At 40.2% G+C, this 22,728-nt stretch overlaps 1 non-coding gene across 1 annotated transcript; it reads right to left on the bottom strand.

The window, feature by feature from the left end:
• Positions 1-18,839: 18,839 nt before the first annotated feature.
• LOC113383968 lies at positions 18,840-19,029 on the bottom strand. The gene has a single exon (XR_003367917.1). It is a non-coding gene; the product is annotated as a U2 spliceosomal RNA (small nuclear RNA).
• Positions 19,030-22,728: the final 3,699 nt, after the last annotated feature.

The following is a 22,728-nucleotide window of genomic DNA, read 5'->3' as shown; positions in this document are numbered from 1 at the left end:
ATATATATATATATATATATATATATATATGTGTGTGTGTGTGTTTTTTTTTCTTGTATAGCGAAGGAAATGCATTTACGCATCCCAGACCAGGCCCTATGTCTGGGTACGTTGGACTCAACAAATAATACCAACTAAAACCTCCGCTTTACCAGATGAAAACAAAAATTAGCGCAGGCCACGCTTAGTGTTACGAATTGCCGGTTGTCTCTTTCTCATTTTATCAAAACGCAATAAAGCTTTTGTTTTCATAACATTCATAGGATTTGTGAAAGTCATTTTACCGCGTAGTGTTGAATTAATATCATTAACCCAATATTTGATAAAATAAGGAACAAAATGGTTTAAAAATATTAACTTTAAATTATGGATTGGACAATTAAAATTTTGAGTAAAAACAAGTTTAACCAAAATGCAACTAAGCAATGTTTTTAAATTATTCTTCACACAAATTTTAGGCAAAAAATGTTCTGAGACTCTAACGCATTTTGAAAAAATGTTCACAAAGCTTCTACAAGAAAAGACAAGAGACCTTCCAGTCCGATCCCTAACCCTCATTAACCAATAATCTTCTCCACTCTTTTCTGTTGCCAAATATGAATCTTGCACATCCAGCAAGATTTAACATTTTTCAACATTTTCCTGGAAATGAAGCCAGTCATGTATGTGATAACTTGAAGATGAAGTAAACTACTACTTTCTTCTTCTAATGTAAATTCATCAGTATTCACATTAAATAAAGTTAGAATATCTTCATTCAAGCTAGACTCACACATAACATTGACTGAAGCATTACTCAATAATAATGTTTTTAATGAATCAATAACTCCTTTAGTTTTGTCAAGCTCACAATTGGCAGAATAAGAATGAACAGAATGAAACTTATTGACAACAAGGCTTTTGTAGGATACAATAAATGCACTGCAAGTAGGATTGCGATTATTAACATCATGACTTCTAATATTACCAAAAAAAATTCTAGAGGATCTTGGTTAAAATTACGAGTTGACAAAAATTTCATCTCTGGTGATTTTATTTTCTGCCAAATATATTCAAAACCCTCTAGAGTTTTAATCCAATTTCGAATAGTTGGAGGAATTTTACCTCTCTTGTTTTTATTTATATAAGCTTATGCCTTTTAAGACACGCTTAGCCTTTTTCCAAAATGTTAAATGTTTAGACTTATCTGTGAGAACGCCGCGTAGAGGTTTATAGTCCCTAGCAGAACTGGAAGCTGTCCCATTTACACTGTCAAAGTGTTCATCCACAAATTTCAGGAATGCAGCAGTCCCAGTAGCTTCTTGGGGAAAATTATCATCTAGAATATGAATAAAAGAAGTTTCATTATAAATGCCACAAAATACATCATACAATATTTTCATTTACTTACACTGCTTAGTAGCGTATCTGTTCATCATTGAAGATACGCTATAAGAGAAAACTACTGCAGCATCATTCACTTTCATCTTTCTCATTTTTTCAGGATACACATTATGTGTTCGCAACTTATAACACTGAATCAGTTTCATAAAATTTAATTATATGATTCCAGGATGCCCTTTTCTGTCGGTTTTCTTGCATAAAACTTACCTGATGTTTCGTAAACATTTCAGCATGTATGAAAGATCATATAGTGGTACAATTTCTTGACCGCTTACAAGAAAACCTTGAAGTTTGCAAATTCGATCATCTCTAAGAAACTGTGCTCTTGTCTCAATAAGCAGCATGTTTATTGCAGCTACATTTGTGGCATGTTGATCACACACAGTAGCTAATATATAGATGCCAATTTGCTGCAGGTTTGAAATAACATTTTTAATGCAGACCTTGAGTTCAGGACTTCTAACACTGCTTTCAGCAAAGTAAAATGCCACTGAAGTTTTAAAATGTCCACGAATGCCTTTAATCATAAACACTAAAGTATGATCAGCAAACTTTGGCCAGAGACTTCCTCAAAACCAATTATGCTGTCCTTACTTGCATCATATTCAATACCTGCTGCAATGCTTATTGCATCGAACATGAGGACACAGTTTCTATTGGAAGGATTCATCTTAAGAACAGAAGTGCGCAAGGTCTCCATGAAAAATTTATTAATGTCAGCACTGATAGGAATTGTTGCAAATGATCTAGAAACAGTACTTTTAGAAAGTAGAGCCAAAAAGGATCTTCAATATTTATAGCGCGTTCGGCTCTGCTTATATAATGCTATTCCAAGGGCCTTTTCATCAAAGTTATACCTTCTACCTTGAGGCTGCTTTGGCTGATTCCTCAACTGGCATTTTATTAAGGTTGCAGTGAGTGAATTCTCAACATTTTCTAAATTCTGCATGCTGCCTTTACTGCATGCTTCCTTCAGCTCTGCTCTGCCAATTTCATTATCTTTCATAAGTCTTTTGGCACTTCTCTTCATCATCATGATTATGTCATGGCATTTCTTTACTTCTGGAGTAAGTCGCCTGCAGTGCCTTATGCCAACAAACTTCAAGAAAGTACTTAGATTAATAACAATAAAATAAACACACACACACACACACACATATATATATATATATATATATATATATATATATATATATTTGTATACCTGATCGTCTTATAGAGATATGCTTGGCAGGAACATCTGAAGTAACCGAAAAATCTGGAGAATCTGGCACAAGTGGAACATCTTCATGTGCAGATAGATCCACTAAAGTTTTAATTGAATCTATTAATTTTACTGAAATTTCAAGTATAACCTGTATAAAATAACTTTAAATTATATTCAATGAGAGATGAACCATCTAGCGATTCAGAATGCAATGAGGTTATTTCATTTTGAATTACGATTTCTTTATTAAGTGATGTTCCTGCAACTTTTTGCACTGTAAAGTGCATTGTAAAAAATGGCTTTGGTTGACAATCTTCTGCAATAAATATAACACATTTTATTTAACTTGTTTAATAACTAATACAATTTATATTACTCAGAGATAAATCACATGAAATTCAAATCCTATATAGATAAATAAACTTACCTTTCTTACAAAAATTGGAAAACTGTGGACGGCAGTGGTTCAGCACGTGCGGCAGCGTCTCGTTCTGGTGGCCGCATCGTCTGCATCGTTTGTCGTTTTAGCCGAATCTTCGGCACCCGTTCAATGACAGTATGTTCTGGCGGGCTCTATGTATAAAACGCCAGTTGGCAAATCTCGTAAAACAACCATCTTGAATGAAGTGGTTGGAGACAGAGTTGGCTGAAGTCACTTTTATTACTTTTTTCTTGGTCGGGTTTGAGTATAAGCTTGTTGCGGAAGTGACTCCATGGCGCTGTTCTTAGTGCGTTCTGATTTTTGTCTCTCGTCACGCTTGTCGTTCACTTGCAATGAGTCCAGTTTGAGGAAAAAGTTAATTTTGCCCTCGAGGCGTCAGGCGGCTGCTTTATGTCTCGTCCATGTGGAACTGATATCGTTACTCGGTTTACCTATCAATCATTTGTCTGATCCGTTGATGAAGTCAACCAGTTCCTTTGGCGTGGCCTTCCTGATGGTTTTCTTTCAAACAACCTCCTTCAGCGCTGCCAGACTTGCTTCTGCGACGCCATCATCGGAGCCACGGGGCCAGTAGAGAATTGTTGAGTTGTTCCGTATGTCTCCTCATCGTCGTGATAACTTCGTCAGCCGAACTGAAACTCTGAAAATCCGTTGAGAAGCTTAGATATCCATACGATTGGTCCATATCCAGGGTCTTTATTGTTTCTCCATTCAGGCTAAGGGTCGTAGCAATGGCTCTGTGGGGTTTGTCATCCACATGCAACGTGGCGCATTTCCTGGTGTTGAACCACAGTCCGCTCCATTTGGAGACCGTAGCTGTGGTGTCTATCACTTTTCGCAGTCCCTCTGCGCTATGGCCATCAGCACAAGGTCATACGCATACGCCAGCACGTTATTGACGATCTGTCGTATTGCGGATGGCTCGTAGTAGCGGTTCAATGGCCATGTTGAACGCTATAGGTGGCAGCGGACATCCCTGCTTCACTCTCGCTTCTACTGGAACGCCTTCCGTTGATCCCTGGTGTGTTCTAATCTTCGTGGTGCATCCGATATAGAATCGTTCTATATATATTCTAGTGTGATGCTCTCGCTGTCCAGTCCCGCCCAGCGCATTGCGTTGAAGATCGTTTTATGCGGGATCGAGCCGAAAGCATTTTTGAGGTCCAGCCACGCAACCGCGATTTCTTTGCGTCTCCTTCTGGCATTTTGAATTGAAGATTGCAGCGTTTTGTTATGCTCGCTGCAACCCTCAAATGGTATGAACCCTTTTTGTGCGCTTGATATACGGTTGTTTTCTCTGCACCACTTGCCCAGGCTATCTGCCAGAACCGAGGCGTACAATTATCCAATTATATTCGATAGGGTGATAGGCCTCCAGCTTGTAACCACATCCAAGTCTTTTTTCGTCGGGATTAGATGATCTCCGACACGTGCCACGAGCGGGGTACGTACTTCAGCCTGTGTGCCTGATTGAATATTGCCACTAATATATGAGAGTTAAGTGCCGCATTTTTTTCACAGCTGGTAACTGAAGCCATCGGGGCCCGGCGCCGTGATTTTACATTTAAGGGCATCGGCCCAAATCTCTTCTGCTGTGAAAGCTTCAGTTAGGGGGGTATTGTTTTTATCCCCCACCGTTGTTATTGGGGGTATACTCCTGGCATGGCTTCTGACGGTCTGAACCCGGTTGGCTTCGGTAAACGGCCTTGGAGTATTCGTGGAGGAATTCGGGCTCAAAGCGACAATACGCTCTTTCTTTGTTTCCCGCTATTTCCCGAAACGCCCTTTTCCTATCTTGCCTGTATACTTTTTGTATTCGACTAGCAGCAGCAGGGTCGAAAGTCATTCCGGGGTCCCTTCTCCGGCGATATCTTTGGCTAGTATTTGGTCGATGTCTGCGGCCTGTCGTGTTCGTGTTTTGAGGGGTCTCCGGCGGCTTGAATAATTCCGATATTACTTTAATTTCGTTATGCAATTTATCCGGTGTTAAAATCGCACCGATTCTTCGGCAGGCCTCGGATTGGAAATCTGTCAACTTTGGAGCGGACAACGCAGGACTAAGAACAGCACTTCTTCCGGTCGTTGTCTGTTCATGAGAGCTTGCGCCCAATCCTGCGTCATTCGCTCAGATAACATGGTAAGCGGCATGTACATTGCGCAGATAATATGGTATTCTTTGTAGCAAAATTAAAAAGTTGTTTACAATATACGAAATTATTTGGGCAGGATATAAAGGTTTGTAGAGGATTTAATATAATAGTTTCATTATTTTCTTGTCTTTCTTCAGCCGTGGTACTGTCTGCATCCCGTGATGTGCTCGACGCACATGTCGCGGGACCATTTGAGGGTGTCAGACACCATAAAAGGCTTCATAAGCACCGAGTATCGTTTGCCAATCTCAAGGGCAATTAGGGTACCAATGTTGTTCTTGTCATAGCCCCCGAGTGATTCCGGCTTCCGCTCTCTGTCTTTCAATGCACTTGTCGTCGACGTGGAGCAGGTCTAGTTCGAGTCGGAAGTTGATTTTTCCTATGAGACGTCTGGCGGCAGCTCTCAGTCGGGTCCACGTAGAGCTGATGGCGTTGTTCGGCTTTCTGACCAGTCCCTCGTTTGAGCCGGTGATGTATTGCGTAAGTTCTTCCTGCGTAGCCTCCCTGATCGTCTTTTTCCTGACGACTTTCTTCAGCGCTGCTAGGCTGGCTTCTACTACGCATTTGTTGTTTGACTTGAGAATCCTGTGCGCGTAGAAAACCTGTTCAATGTCTGTCAGAAAAGAAGTCGGCAGCAGGTTGAATCCACCTTCCGTAGAGAATTTCCGCGCTGGCTCTTTTTGGCAGATTGGCCCATCGTTTGTCATAGATTTTTATCTCCCGGTCGTATCTTCATAAGAATTTTTTCGCGGCTTTTTCCGGCTCTACTTCTCGACCTTGTCATTATTTGAGAGCTAGATGCTGAAGAGGGGGTTGTACACCTGGTCGCTGATGTGGTCGCTGCAGTTTTGAGTCTCGTTTGGGTGGTCGATGTATTCCTGTTGGTCGTAGCCTAGATATTTAAGCTAGCTGTAGAAGCGGACTTTGGTGGAATTTTGAGTGTTGGCTTGGACGGATTGTTTTGGTTCGTCGTATTAGACTTTTTCCCACGGCCTTCGCATTTCATAAGGTGGCCCCTAAATTCATCGAAGTTGTTAGGTTGCATAGCGAGCATTTGTATTTGAGTATAGCGTGGTGCTCTTTTCTTAAATGCATCATTAATTTATCTTTCTGGGCGTATGCTTTTCTGCATCTGGGGCAATGTATTTTGTCACCTTTTAATGGTAGGCTTAGATAGATGATCTCATTTTCCGCAGATGTGGTATTTTCTGTGCTGAGCGAGAGTCTGAGGTCATAATCCCAAGGTTTTGTAGGCTTGCGTCCTGGTAAGCTTCTTTCGGAGCTCATGTAGTATCTGTTTTCTTATTTGGGGTAAGCTTTCTCATGACATTTCATGCATATCAGCATTTATTCATTCGTTCATTCAAATGTTGGTTTGGTTTATATTGGTTAAAAAAGAGGAAATATATATGTACACACACTTATACATAAAAACATGAGTATAAATATAAATATATATGCAGAACATTAACATAAAAATAAAAATAAATAAATAAATATAAGAGAAAAAATAATGTACAAAATATTAATAATTTAAAACATGTTATGGATTTAGTTTGAGTGTCATAGCAATGCTACAGTTGGGGATTGCGAGTTGAAGTTTAGAGTTGTTAGTTAATTACTTATTATATAGAGGAGATCGTGTAATGGTGATATTGATAATGTTATGAGCACAAAGAAAATATGCAACGCTCTATATGTATGTTTGTATGTATGAGGTGCGAGAAAATGTCGATATCGTAATTATAGCTCTGATATAGTATGTTTGATTTTAGTTGACCGTAGTAATGTCCGCGGAGGCAGGTTTCAGCTATGACGCGTCAGTAGCGTGATCGAACGCGCGTGCGGTACACTCCGCGGCAGAATGCATCGAGTAGATTTGAACGGTTGATACAATAGCGATTGCGCGCAGGCGCTCCACGATTCTCTTTTCCCTTACCTCCGTTGCTTTCGTATTAGGGCTCGTCTCGGTTTGAGGCTCTGGCTGTCGATTTGTTTGGGAGTTTTTTTCGTCTGCCAAGGCTCCTATTTCTATTAAACTGGGCCACATGGGGATTTCGTCGCTGATTACTTTGGGCAGTATGGCTGGCGGATCTGTGTCCTATTACCACCAAGCTGGGCTACCTCGGAATTTTGTCGATAGATAGAGCTGGTGGTTCTGTGTCGGGTCTTATTTTCGCAAAGCCGGGCCATATTGGTATTTCGTCGCTGGCTCCTCCGGATATCAAAGCTGGTGGGTCCAGTTCCGGTGGCGTCTCTGGTAGGGTAGGCATCCGGTTTTTGCGTGCTTTTTCCTTGACGACTCTGTCTTCTACTAAGATGGGCCTCAGCGGGATTTTATCGTTGGCTTCCTCTTGTAGTGAGTGTGGCGGATCGAGCTCTGGCGGTGTCTCTACTATGGCGGGCATCCGGTCTCTGTTCGCTTTGTCTAGAGGCGCGCTCTTTGTTTTCCATATTGCTCTCCCATCTGTTGTTTTAGTTTGCACAGGGTCTGTTGGAGGCAGGCTTGTGGCTCTGGTTTTGGATCTTTTTGGTGGGGTCGCCGTAGTTTTACGTCTCGATTGGATGCTGGATGTAGATTTATTGGCTGCAATCTTAGTCTCCGGCCTTCGCATTTTAACAAGTAGCCCCTAAATGCTTTCAACGTCGTTGTGAGGTCGCACATCTTGCATCTATACTTCAATAGGGCGCGGAGTTCTTTCTTCAGATCCATCATTAGCTTGTCTCTTTGCGTGAACGTGTTATCCTTTTTAAGTGGCAGACTTAGGTATATGACCTCTTTTAAAGTTATATTTTCTGTATTAAGTCTAAGGGCATAGTCCCATGGTTTTGCAAGTCTGTGTTCTGGCTGGCTCCTTTGCAAACTCATATAGTTTCTATCCCGTTGAGGGTAAGTTTTTTCACGACATTTCATTTATGCTTGCATTCATTCATTCATTCATTCATTCGTATGTTGGTTTAACGTAAACATTACAGGGGAGTGTATCGCGTATAGTTTTAAAATGTAGTGGTGAATATAAATAAATAATAGTAGATAAGAAAAAAACACAGATATATACTACACACACACACACATATATATTATACACACCCAGAACAATCACAAATATAGACATATATGTAGATTCAAATATGCGCACCAGTATAAACACAAATGCTACAATGAATACAAATTGTAGTGGTAAATATAAATAAATAATAGTAGATAAGAAAAAACACAAATATATACTACACACACACACACATATATATATTATACATACCCAGAACAATCACAAATATAGACATATATGTAGATACAAATATGCGCACCAGTATAAACACAAATGCTACAATGAATATGAATATAAATATAAACACAGTTATAAATATAAATATATAAGAAATACAAATATGAGTATGAATATATATACGGGTCAATATCAATATATGTACGTAGAAACATAAATATAAGTATAAAAAAGGCATTTGCATTGTAGTCTTCTTCTGGCATCTTGGATTGAAGATTGCTGCATGTAGTTATGTTTGTTGCAACCTTCGTAGGGCATAAATTCCTTCTGCGTGGCCGAGATCCGATCGTGCTTTTTGCACCATCTGCCGAAGCGTTCTGCCAAAACGGAGGCATACAGCTTTCCCATTGTGTGGAGCGCAATAGGCCTCCAGCTCGTAACTTAGTCCAAGTCTCCTTTCTGTGGAATGAGTATCGTCTCTGACGTTAGCCACGAGCGGGGTGTGTATTTAAGTCGATGAGTTTGATTGAACAGGGCCGCCAAGATATGTGCCCAGTGTCGCATTTTTTTAGCAGCCAATATCCAATTCCGTCGGGACACGGCGCTGTATTTTTACATTTTAATGCTCGGGCGCAAATCTCTTTTGCTGTAAATATTTTTGCTAGGGGGTTGCTGGTCCCTTCATCCACCGGTGGTGTTGGTGGGATTACGTTAGGTCTGTCTAACGACGGTAAAGGCTGTTTGCGGTACACGGCTTTGTAGTAGTCGTAAAAGAATTTCGGGTCGAAGCGACAGAAGGTTCTTTCATTGTTCCCCGTAACTTCTCAAAACGCCCTTTTCCTATCTCGCATGTATTCTTTTTGAATGCGAGCAGCAGCAGCAGGGTCGAAGGTTATTTCTGCATTCCTCCTACGGCGTCGTCTCTGATTGGTATTGGGTCTGCATGTGCGACTAGTCTCGTTCCGAGTTTCAACGTTTTCTTGTCTTCTTCACGGCCAGGTGTAGTAATAGCCTCAATTTTCCGGCAGGTCTTGACCTGGAATTTCGTCAGTTTTGGAGCAAGCAGTGAAGGCGTAGGGATAGTTCTTTCGATTGTTGTTTGTTCGTGCACGTCTTCTCCTCGCGATGGAGTCTTGCTTGGCCGGAAGTTGGTTTCTTCTGCTATGGTTCTTATATCGCGCAGGCAATATCCCTCTCCATTTCATTCACTGTCAACGCTTCGTTCTCATTGGAAACCACCTCTACCGGGGGCGTTATCTTTTCATTTGCTTCAGATGTATCCTCTTCCGTGGCGACTCTTTTCACTACTAAACTGGGCCACATTGGGATTTCATCGTTTGCTATTCCGGGTAGTAAAGCTGGTCTCTGCAATGGTAGGCAACTGGTTTCCGCTTGTTCTATTCGTCTCCTTCCTTCCTCGCGCAGTAGTCCTGGCGGATTAAGTTCTGGTGATATATCAGCCGTGGCGGATTCCCGGCTTCCGCTTGTTTTGTCTAGAGGCGCGCTTTTAGTTTTCCAAATAACCCTACCGCCCTTTGGTCCACGGTCTGCTGGAGGCGCACTTGCGGCTCTACTTCTCGACCTTGTCATTATTTGAGAGCTAGAGGCTGAAGGGGGGGTTGTACTCCTGTTTGCTGATGTGGTCGCTGCAGTTTTGAGTCTCGTTTGGGTGGTCGTTAGCTACGAGCGGGGAGTGTATTTAAGTCGATGAGTTTGATTGAACAGGGCCGCCAAGATATGTGCCTGGAGTCGATTTTTTTTCGCAGCCAATATCCAATTCCGTCGGGACCCGGCGCTGTATTTTTATATTTTGATGCTCGAGCCCAAATCTCTTCTGCTGTAAATATTTTCGGTAAGGGGTTGCTGGTCCCATCATCCACCGGTGGTATTGGCGGGATTACGTTAGGTCTGTCTAACGACGGTAAGGGCTGTTTGCGGTACACGGCTTTATAGTAGTCGTAGAGGAATTCCGGGTCGAAGCGACAAAAGGTCCTTTCATTGTTTTCCGTAATTTCTCGAAACGCTCTTTTCCTAACTCGCCTGTATATTTTTTGAATGCGAGCAGCAGCGACAGGTTCCAAGGTCATTTCTGCATTCCTCCTACTATGTCGCCTCTGATCGGTATTGGGTCTGCATCTGCGACTAGTCTCGTTCTGAGTTTCAACGTTTGCTTTCATCTTGATTGATTTGGTTAGGTCTTCGATCTCTTTATCTAGGTCGGCCGGTGTTGTAATAGCCTCAATTCTTAGGCAAGCCTCGACCTGGAATTACGTCAGTTTCGGAGCAAGCAGTGAAGGCGTAGGGATAGTTCTTTCGGTTGTCGTTTGTTCGTGGACGCCTTCTCTTCGTGATGGAGTCTCGCTTGTCCGGGAGTTGGTTTCTTCTGCTATGGCTCTTATATCGCGCAGGCGTTCCTCAATTTCCCTCTCGGTTTCATTCACCGTCACCGCATCGTTCTCATCGGAAACCACCTCGACCGGGGGCGTTATCTCTTTATTTGCTTCAGATGTATCCTCTTCCGTGGCGACTCTTTTCACTACTAAACTGGGCCACATTGGGATTTCATCGTTTGCTGCTCCGGCAAGCGGAAACGAGCATAGTAGAGCTGGTCTCTGCAATGGTAGGCAACTGGTTTCAGCTTGTTCTATTCGTGGTTTTTTCTGCTAGACTGGGCCACAGCGGAATATTGTCGCCGGCTTCCTCGCGCAGTAGTCCTGGCGGATTGAGTTCTGGTGATATCTCAGCCGTGGTGGATTCTTGGCTTCCGCTTGTTTTGTCTAGAGGCGCGCTTTTAGTTTTCCAAATAACCCTACCGCTCTTTAGTCCACGGTCTGCTGGAGGCGCACTCGCGGCTCTACTTCTCGACCTTGTCCTTACTTGAGAGCTAGAGGCTGAAGGGGGGGTTGTACTCTTGGTCGCTGATGTGGTCACCCTCGTTTGGGTGTTCGATGTATTCCTGTTCGTCGCAGCCTCGATATTTGTGCTAGCTGTAGAAGCAGACTTTGGTGGAATGTTGGGTGTTGGCTTGGTCGGATTGTTTTGGTTCGTTGTATTGTGCTTTTTCCCACGGCCTTCGCATTTCATAAGGTGGCTCCTAAATTCATCGAAGTTGTTAGGTTGCATATCGAGCATTTGTATTTGAGTATAGCGTGGTGCTCTTTTCTTAAATGCATCATTGATTTATCTTTCAGGGCGTATGCTTTTCTGCATTTGGTGTAATGTATTTTGTCATCTTTTAATGGTAGGCTTAGGTAGATGATCTCAAATTCCGCAGATGTGGTATTTTCTGTGCTGAGCGAGAGTCTAAGGTCATAATCCCAAGGTTTTGTAGGCTTGCGTCCTGGTAAGCTTCTTTGGGAGCTCATGTAGTATCTGTTTTCTTATTTGGAGTAAGTTTTCTCATGACATTTTATGCATATCAGCATTTATTCATTCGTTCATTCAAATGTTGGTTTATTTATATTGGTTATAAAAGAGGAAATATATATGTACACACACTTATACATACAAACATGAGTATAAATATAAATATATGTGCCAACATATATATATATATATATATATATATATTATTAATTTATTATCTTGGCATCTGGTACATCCTTAATGCCATAATCACATAATTAATAATTTCTAGAGCTAACATTAACTAAAATTGTTTCTACTTTATATATCTACTATACATAGTTTTAAACAATCTATTATATTGTTATATATTTCTACAGACTGTAAGCTATAGAGTTGGCACTGATTGGAAACTGAACTTTTTCCTTCTCCAAATAAAAATAAAACCTCCTCCTCTGAACTTGATAATTTCCGCATTCGAAAAAAATATGGGTTAAGGTTTCTGGTTGACTCCCACAGCTACATGTATCATCCTGTAAAATATTGATTTTGTGCCACATTTAAAAAAAGCTGGCCATATTAGCGGCCTCGAGTTCTTAGTGATTCTGTATAGTCCGCCTGCCACTTTTGCTTGTCCATGTTTTCTGCTTTTTGCTTGTAATCCAGTGCCGGGACTTTTTCATGGATTTCTCCAACGTAACACGCCCGTTTAGCCAAAATGACAACCAGGTCGCTGTTGAATATACTCGAGTGGCCTTTAACACAGGCAACGTGTATGTCGAATCTCATAAATGTTAATTGGTCCAACAGAGATACGATTTCATAAACAATGTTGCGGGTCGAATTTTTCCAGTTGTTTATTGATTCTGAAGCACTACGGCTGTCGGTGAAAAAAAAAACACTTTTTGGAAGCCGTGTTCTATTGCTAACTCAATGGCGACTTTTATGCAAATCAGCTCCGCCGTATATATGCTTGCGTACCCGAGGAAGTTTAAGAGTCTCCTAGTATTGTTTGTTGGGTCCAAGATTGCGCCCCCTATCAAGTTATTTATTTTAGATCCATCTGTAAACAAGTATTGATAGCCGGGCCATATTGTATAAATTTTTCGTCTGAAGTTCATCGCGTTCTTCAGAATTTAGTATGTCTATATCCATTAACTCTCTGTTTAGATGGACGTTTTGAGTAACTCCCGAAAATTCTTGTTGCGACATTAAACTTAGATGTTTTGGATTTTTTATTATATCATTTAGGTTGTCTGAGAATTTTTCAAGGCTTTTTATCAAAATAGGTTTCTGCTTTTTGCGCCAGTAATCTCTGGACGCAATCGTCATCTGCATATTATATTGTAAGATATTTGTAGATCCACTAAATGCTTTGTCTAGATCAGCCATATATATGTTGAATAATAAAGGTGAAAGGATTGATTCCTGAGCTATTCCTTTATTTGAAATGCGCGGCCCATGTAATTTAGCATTAGCTTTTAAGAATATATGTCTCTCCGCAACCATTTTCATAATAACATTTTTGACACTATTTGGAATGTTGAAATTTTTTAGTTTATCATTTAGGATTATGTGATCAACACAGTCATAAGCTTTATTTATGTCCGTAGAAATCAACATTAAGAAGTTTTTGTTGGAATTGGAGATTTGTTTATTATTTACTAGTCTTGTTAGATCATCCATAGTACCTTTACCCTTTCTGAAGCCATATTGAGTATTGCTCAATAAAGATTAATTTTCTATAAGCCATTCTAGTCGATTCTTTAAAATTCTTTCGAAATTCTTATTAACACATGACGATAAGACTATGAGTCTGTACGATGTAGGATCTTGAGGATTCTTATTATTTTTTAAGATAGGAACTACGATTTGACATTTCCAGTCCGGCGGGATGTAATTCTGAAGAACAATTTTATTAAATATTTTAGTTAATTGTAGTTTGGCATTTTTTGGCAGGTTATGAATCATGATGTAGTGAATATTGTCGATTCCCGGTGAAGTATTTGAATTCTTTTTGATAGCTCGTTTAGTTTCTTACAATGGAATGGGCAGGAACGAATGATCCACTGTAAGAGAGTTATTGTCGTACACTGGAGGGGTGTCGCTTCCGATTGGAATTAACGTATCTAATAACTGTTTTATAAATATTTGTTCAAACATAGTCCTTTTTTTAGGTAATTTATAGTTTTTATTAATAATCCTTTTAACTGTCTTCCATAGTTGTCGAATATTGGTCTCTTTGTTTAAGGGGGTTGTTCGTTTTTTTTTACCAAAATTGCAAGGTATTTGTTTATTTGTTTATCATAGAGACATGCGTTTTTTTTTAAAATTACAAAATCATAGAATATTACGAAATTTTCTTCTTTTTTTTGCGCCGGCGTTTTTTAACCAGGAGGCGCCAAAGTCGGACTTGCAACATCGATCTCTTTTGCGGTGCCACAGATAAATCCGTTGCGCATCGCCCGAAACAAAAAAAAGAAACTACGTTGAAGAAGAAGTTTGAATTCAATTTTCCTACCAAAATGAAAGAAAAAAAGCAAGAAGGAAAAAAATGGCAGCTATTTAAATGAAAAAGTGTTATAAAGGCCTTTTTTGGGGGCGAAAAGCTTCGCAAATTTTTTTTGCATAATGTTATCAAGTTGTTTGAGGTAGGGGGAATAGGTATTGCAGTGATGAACAAATAAAAAAAATGCAAGTCGATCCGTCTTGTAGTTTTTTTTTAAATTTGTGGCACCGCATTGAAAAAAGACAATTTGAGAAAAAACGTATTTAAAGTTTTTAATATAATGTACTAAATACATGGTGTTCAAAGATGCTGATACATTAAAAAGGTCATGTGCATGTGCATGAGGTGTTATAATGAAAAAAAGGGCAGCTGGCATACAGTAGCTCGCGGAGCGATGAAAAAAACGGTTTCAGAGGATCATACATATAGAATTATATATATATCTATAACTTCGTCCAAAAAAAGATAGTGAGATGATTTTTTTTTAAATAATTCTAAGGTTTTTAGCTTTCATAATATCAAAAAATCTCAAAACCGAAACAAAAAAAAACCGAACAACCCCTTTCTTTTTTACTCTTTTTAAATATTAATTATAAAGCTCTGGCATTCACTACGTTATATTTTTTGAAATTTTGGAAGTTATTATTTTTTATATATTTTTATACGCTTATCTTCTTTCAAGAAATATTTCCTGACATTCATTATTCCACCATATTGCTGGCGAATATTTCCTGATGTATATGGCTTTTGTTTTTAATGCAGAATTTATTTGCAATATTTATTATTCTTATAAAATCGTCATATAAGTTTTCTATACTTTGAATCATTGTTATGTTATCCATCACTGATTCTATTAAGGATGAGCATGTTTTCCAATCCACATCTTTTGTATTCCATTTAGTCGAAGGATTCATGTAAGAAATGGTATTCAACATCATCTCCAGTGTTATAATAATTGGGATGTGATCTGATCCTAGATCTGATCCTTAATTCGTCTTTCTTAATAACTTTTCCTGACAGTAGAAAGTTTGCAGAGTCTATATGCCACACTCCTCTGTTTTTTAAGGTGACAGTACTAAATATTACATCAGATACATTGTACCTTTCTTTTATCTGTGCGTCCAAACTCTTATAATGTTCTATTTTACGTTTATGAGCCAGATCCATATCTACGTTGCTCCCAACGATTTGTGTTTCAATCACAATAGCAGAATTACCTTGCATCGCTATAAGATCAGGTTTACGTGTTCCCTCTGGTGTTTGGAACAATGGCTCCCATTCGACACGAGAGTGTCTCTTCTCGAAAGCTCTTTTGACGTATTTGGTGACTGCATTATGTCTCTCAATTCTTTGTCTATGACTTCGATGGCACGTTTGTAATATGTGATCTAGAGTCTCTAGAGCGTTGCATCCTGCTCTACAAAACCTATCTTCTCGGCGACCTCTCGTGGTCCGGCTTCTGCATGGCATAGAATTAATTCTAAGACGAGCGCAGTTAATGAAGTCCCGACCTGATAGGATTTTCGTGCCATCGGTAACCCACCGGAGTTGCTGGGGGACTTTGGATGACTTCGTGAGCGCCCGCCCGTCCACTGAATTGTGGAGGAGCTTAGCCCATCTGTCATCTAACTGTTTAGCGGAACCTATAATGTTCCCGTTGTCAGTCAGTCGTTTCTCGCAATTCTCAACCTCAAGCTGATGGAAACTTGAATCTGGCCGTCCCAGGTTCATAAGCCTTCCATTTCTTCTTAAAGGCACCAACCATCTTAGAGACGGGAGGGATAAGCCCCCAACTCTGTCTTTAGCATAGAAATAAGCGTTGGTCGTATCTGTCGGAAGCCTTAGCCATGATCTTACGGCTTTTCTAATTATGGAGTCAAGGCTTTTAAGAAGGCCAAGTGTTGTGTTCCCTAACGTCAGCTAGTGTAACAGTTTTGGAATTCCGACTGTTCCTAATGCGAACAGACGTTGTTGCGGTTTCAAGGGAGCTTTGGAAAGCTTCTCTATGATGTCCTGCAATTTCTGTCTTAGATCGCACATTTTGGCGCCCACTGGAGTGAAAGATACTCCGAGATAACTCCAAATTTCCACCCTGGAAAGGGCAGATAGGTCTCGACCACCACAGCTGATTTTTATGTTATTATCAACGTATGATTTTTTGACATGTGGCACATTCCTGATTGCTATTGTAAAAGATTTGGCGGTGTTGATGATTAGGCCGCATTTTGAGAGAAAATCATTAGCGTGGTCTAGCATTGCCTGAAGGCCTTTTTGTGACGACGCCGCAAATACCAAGTCGTCAGCGAACGCCATGATGTTTAGTAATTTTCCCTCTATCACAACCCCGATCTCAGGAGGGGAGCTTTCAATGAGCCTATTTATAATTAGATTAAACAAGACTGGCGATAAAGGATCTCCTTGTTTAACCCCGCTCCTCAGACTAACGGGATCCGAGTGCCAGTTATACCAACGGAGTCTCGTCCAGCTGTTCTCATATGTGTAGTCTATATACTGTGTGCATCTACTGGGTAAATTGTAGTATTTTAGGGTATCAATTAACGCCTTTTGCGAAATTGAGTCGAAAGCTTTTGCCATGTCAATTGATGCTATAAAGACAGGCTTGTGTTTTTGCCTGTGGTATTTCAGTAGGTAGTCTAATGCAAAGATGTTGTTTGCACAACCGTCAACCGGTTGAAAGGCAGTTTGTCTATTATCTATTTTAATACGTGTTGTCATCCGCTTTGCAAGAATTTTGTTAAAATGTCTCGTTATCACTGATGAGACAGTGATCGGTCCGAAATCCCCGGGATTTTCAGCGTTCTGTTTCTTGGGAATCAGAGTCGTGTAAGATTCCAGTAGTTGTCCAGGGATACTTCCCGTGAACAGAAATAAGTTGTACAGGTTAACCAGGGTGTTTGTTGGCACCGATCTTAGTAGGTTAGCCGATACACCATCTGGCCCTGGCGCTGAATTACTTGCCGGGTAACAGTTCTTAATTTCGTCTGGTTGTATAGGACTCCATACAAGCGAGAGATCTATATTTCTCGCACCATCTGATCCGGGTGATAGGGTGGAAAGCCCGGTCATCACATTAGTCCAAAACTGAGCCATGATGTCTCGTGGTGGCTTATGTAGGACATCTTTGTTGTCCAAAATGAATTGCACGCATTTAGTAGGGTGCTTAGCCCAGTGTTGTTGGGTAGTTTTGAACTGGAGCCTTCTTGTTTGTCTCTTATTAAGTTTTGGCTTATAGCCTTCTCTTCTAGTTCTCGCGTTCAATGGTCTATTTTTTGGTGGAAAGGTTGACTTAAGGTAGTCACCAATCTTTTCCTTTAAGTCGTTTAATGATATTTTACTAACTAGGTGGCAGGTGTTAGCCAGCATTTTACCATTGAATCTTTCATCGGTGTCGGCGGCTGCCTGTCCCAGCGCCAATAGTAGGGCTTTTCCGGAGGTATCTGTTGTAGCCGGAAAGCAATGCTCTATATTATCTTGGTTGGACATCAAGCTAACAAAATCGGCAACCTGGCTTTTATATTTCGGCGATCTCCTTTGGCCTTTAATGGCTTCCAGAGATCGACCGGGTGTTACCGCGAGAAGGGCTTTGTTGATATGGGGGGTTCCCTTAATCACTAGTGCCGCCTCTTCTTTAGCCATTAGTGCTTGCTCTTCTTCAGACCATCTGGCTTTCTTTGGCTCTATCAACGCCATTCTACTGTCATACCATTCTTTATGTTGCTTCTGCTCGTGCACTACACGACCCACTGAGGTTTTAAAGGCTTTATTACATTGTGGGTAGCGGCAAAGATGATTACCTGTGTCAGTTGGTTGGGAAGGACCTGCGGGTCCACCCGAGTCTAAATTAGTCATCCGAGGCTTAATATTGTACATTGAACCAACTGTTTTGTAGGAACGAGGGGGTTGGCAGCCCACCAGGTCCATGAACGCAGCGGTGACTCTTAGTTTCCCCCGGGGGGTACTAACGGCGGGACCCACGAGAAGGGGGTCACGTGCTTGACTACGGCTTCGATGAAACCATAGTCTCCCACACGACCAGCCTTGTGAAGGCCACGTGCTCGACCTTGGCTTCACAGAAACCGCAGCCTCTCCCGCCAAATTAAGAGAGTCCTAGTTACTCCCGCCGTTTACCCGCGCTTATTCATATTAATTTCTTTATCGATAGATGTGTGTTCATACTTATATATATATTAAACTCATTTTATTGTCATATATATAAAGTATTTTCTGACACTTGCAAAATTTTTCAAAAAAATATTTCATTAGGAGAACTGAAGCTCAAGTTCGAATTAATTGTAGGTGAGCGTTCACACTTATACGTATTTTAATCCTATTATCGATATATATAATCTTTCTTTTTTGTTAGATTTTTATAGCTTTATTTTTTTTTTTTATTTTATTATTAATTTTATAGTTTTTATATAATTAATTTATATAGTTAATTCGAAATCAATTATCGATATTACATGTCAATATATATATATATATATATATATATATATATATTTAATATGCAATATATGCACATTTTTTATTTTTATCATCATATGATGTTTTTTTATGAGCCGATCCCGGCGGTACTGCAATACCGGGCCAACCCGCGGCGGAAGCGGAGCAAGCCCCTGACATTCCGCCAATTTCCAAAAATCAGTTTAATATCCTGGATCTGCTATGCAGATATTATCAGATATTAAGCTGATAAGAACAGATAATACATGTATTTAGTAAATAATATTTACAGTGATTCCTAAAGCTAGTTTACAAAGAATATAAAGACAGACAGACAGACAAAAATATTTATTTCAATATTTAAAAATACATTTTTCAGTGTTGCCTTTTGTACATACTTTTCTACCCCTGGGTATTTTATATGACATATGTGCTTTTAATATATATGGTAAATATAGTAATAATAATAATAATAATAAATAAATATATTTTATTGAATATATGTGTACATAATATTTCTTATTTCGGATTTTTACCCGTAGGTATATTATCCTTCATATTTGTTCTATCAATACAATAATAAGTATTTCAGATATACAAGTTGTGACATAATTTTGTGACAAAAAAAGAGGGAAGAAAATTTATCCCCCCCAAAAAAAATCACATAGCACTATTTATAATAACACATAATTACACGAAAAAAAAGAAAAAGAAAATAAAAGATTCATTAACTTTAAGGGAGAAAATTTGTGTTGAGCCAAGTTTCATTTAGCCGCTATGGGTTGATCAGTATATAGTTTGGCATGGCGTGATTGCCATACCATATTACGTCCCTCGTAAACTGCCCGAGACCCGCGATGTTAGTATTTGGATGATCCCCGCATTTTAGATAAAAATTTCCGGTGAGCTTTTTTATATAGTCGAGTATTGTCGGTACGTCAGTCTGTTTGTGTATGCATTTTGAACAGTAATAATGTCTAGTCAGTGGGTCCCTTATTTTGTTAAGTACTAATCGTAGTGTCTTATTTTGTAATGTCTGTAGTTTCTGTAAGTTGGTCTTAGTCGTCGCGTTTCATGCTGGAGCGGCGTATGTCAGCATCGGTCTTATTAGTGTCAAGTAAAGTGTCCGCTTGTTCTTCACGCTTAGCGGGCTGTTCTGGTTCAAGAGAGGTCTCAGTAGATTCAACATCCCGTAAGCCTGTCCAATTTTTGTATTAATATGTTTTGTGAAGCTGAGTCTATGGTCCAGGGTCACACCAAGATATTTGACATCCTTGGACCACTCAACTTCACAGTCCAATACTTTAATTTTGTCCAAGTCAGTCAGTCTCGTCGTGGCATTTCGGCTCTTTGTAAATAAAATTGCCTCCGTCTTTTGCGGATTGATTCTGATCTGCCATTGGTCAGTATATTCGGTCAGCTTGTCTATGTGTGTCTGCATCATTGTAGTCAGTAGCGTCGGTGATCGTGATGATTTGTATATGGCAGTGTCGTCAGCAAACGTCAGTAACGTTGTGTCGGCGTCAGTGGGTATGTAATGAATGTATGTTCTCAAAGTTTTTTGCCAATATTTCCGCCTTGTCTGCTGGTGTCGTTGCGTAATTGTTGTCAGTTAATTTGAGTGGAGGTATGGATGCTGGTTTCCGCGTCAGTCTTTCTGCTGTCTGCCAAATTTTGTGTGGGTCAGTATTTATGTTCTCGAGTCTTTTGGTCCAAGTGTTATTTCGGTGGTCCCGTATATCATTGGAAATAATTTTTGTCAGTCTGTTAAGTTCTTTGAGTAGTCTGTCACCGGTACGTTGCCACAGTTTCTTTGTATGATTTTTAAGTTGTATTTTCAATAAAATGTGTTCTGGCAAGTCGTTGGCTGGTGTTGTTCTTGAGTCTAGTGTCGGTTTAGTCTGTTGTACAGCGTCTGTGATTGTTAGTGTAAGGTGTGTTACAGCCTCCTCTATGTCAGTGTTGGTATTGATTGGCATAGTGTGTCGTGTGTTGTCTGTGATGATGTCTCTGAAAATTGGCCAGTTGGCTCTGGTGTAGTCTAAAAATTTGCGTTTGGGAGTCTGGTCGACGTCTAGTCTGTCTGAAATGGTCATGAAAACTGGATTATAGTCGGAGTTAAAAAGTGTTTTTGTTATGGGTTCGGAAGTTACCTGTGATGTGATGGTGTGTCTGTACGGTGGCGTATCTGGTCGGCGTGTCAGGAAAGTGTAGTTGTGCGTCTGTGGTGTTGTATTCGGTCAGGTATTCTTAAAGTCTGTTTCCGTTCGCGTTGTTGAAGTTACAGTTCCAAGTTGTGTGTTGTGCGTTAAAGTCTCCTGCCATAAGAACAAATTTATTTGAGTCCAGTAGTCTTTGTAAGTCCGTATGTTCTAGTCTGCTTGCCGGGATGTAAATCGATATTATGGTTACTTTTTGATCTCTCTTGTATACATTAATAGCTGTTATTTCAGAACCGCCCGCTGTCAGGTTTGGAACTTGCTCGTGTCTGATGTTAGACTTAATCAAAATCGCAGTGCCGCCCCATCCGCGTGCGTCCGTCTGTCTGTCGTTTCTGTAAATTTTGTAATTGTTGATGTAGAGTCTGTCCGTAGGTTTTAAGTGTGTCTCGTTAATCAGTACTATGTCCAAGTCATAATTTGTTATTGTCTCTCTCAGTTTGTCCACGTTGTTTTCAAGTCCGTTAGAGTTAAAGTGCATTATGTGTAAGTTGCGCGTTTGGTTTATGGAGATGCTGTTAAAAAGTTAAGTATTGTAATGTATTTTTTGTTATATGTCATGTTGGTGTTTAGTGATTTTGTCAGTTTATAAAGCTCACTGAAAATTTGTTTTACCTGGGGATCAGCAAACAGCATCCTGATCTCGCCCATAGCAGCAAAAAGTCCCTCTGGTGAACTGAAATCTGGATCGGACTGGCTGCAGGCAGGCCGGGTTGGTGATTGCAATAGTGCAGGCCGGATCTGTGATGATAATGGTGCAGGCCGGATCGGTGATGTTGATGGTGTAGGCTCAACCGGTAAAGATGAGGACTGGATCATATTTCGAAATGATGACCTTGGAACAGGGAGAAACGCTGATTTTGCATTTGGGCCAACATTGGTGTTATTTAAAGCTGACGAAAAGCTCCTCGTCTGCGGCACTGGTGTTGGTGCTGGCCTGTATATTTGTCTTCTCCTGAGAGCATCACTTTCCTTTTTCTCCTTGTAATTGAGAAGCGCACTGCACTTTGAGTAGTTTGCCGGGTGTTCGTTGCCATAGTTCACACACATCGGTGCCTCAATTGGCAGTTTCTGGCACGCACCTGGTGCGTGCACATTAAGGCACTTTATACACCTGTACTTTAGGTCGCAGGTGTACGATGTATGGCCGAAGTTCAAGCATTTGTGGCACTGCAACGCTCTGTTTTGTGGTCTGTAGGTCTCCCAGGAGAAGATGTGTCTACCAATATTGGTTATCCGCTTCAGCTCCGCCATATCCTGGTCTTTGTCGACTAAAATTATGTATATTGGTAGTTTATGTTGACTACCGTCCGACTGTTTTCGTATTACTTGCACCACTTGTTTTATTTTAGCTCCTTTCTGTTGCAGTTCTTCGCGGACTTCTGTCTCAGTCCATAGATGGATGGAGTCCCGTAATTATTTTTTTTTTCCCAGATTTTGTTTTAAGGAGTAGGTGTAAAAGGGGTAATTGCATTCTCGCAATATGCTTTTTAATTGCTCGTGGTCAGTAATTGAATCGGTATAAAATTTGTGTAAATTATTTTTTAGGAACTGATACCTGAAATTGATCTTGGTTGTATCCCGGATATAGCGGATGGTTTTCAACTCTATTTCAGCTTTTACAATGATAGGCGGAATTTTCTCTTGCTTCATGTCTATTTTCTTCGGTGGTGCTGCCTGTACGCCTGAAGTGGATGGCTGTGACCCGACATCAATTTTCTCGACCTCCTTGTTTTTGGCTTTCTTTCGCCGTTTGACCTTCTTGTATTTCTCAAG

This window comes from Ctenocephalides felis, unplaced genomic scaffold (genome assembly GCF_003426905.1).
Source record: "Ctenocephalides felis isolate EL2017-DRISC unplaced genomic scaffold, ASM342690v1 CF-g0.4_SCAFFOLD_03570, whole genome shotgun sequence".
Taxonomy (NCBI): domain Eukaryota; kingdom Metazoa; phylum Arthropoda; class Insecta; order Siphonaptera; family Pulicidae; genus Ctenocephalides; species Ctenocephalides felis.
This window is presented reverse-complemented; position numbering and strand designations above follow the sequence as displayed.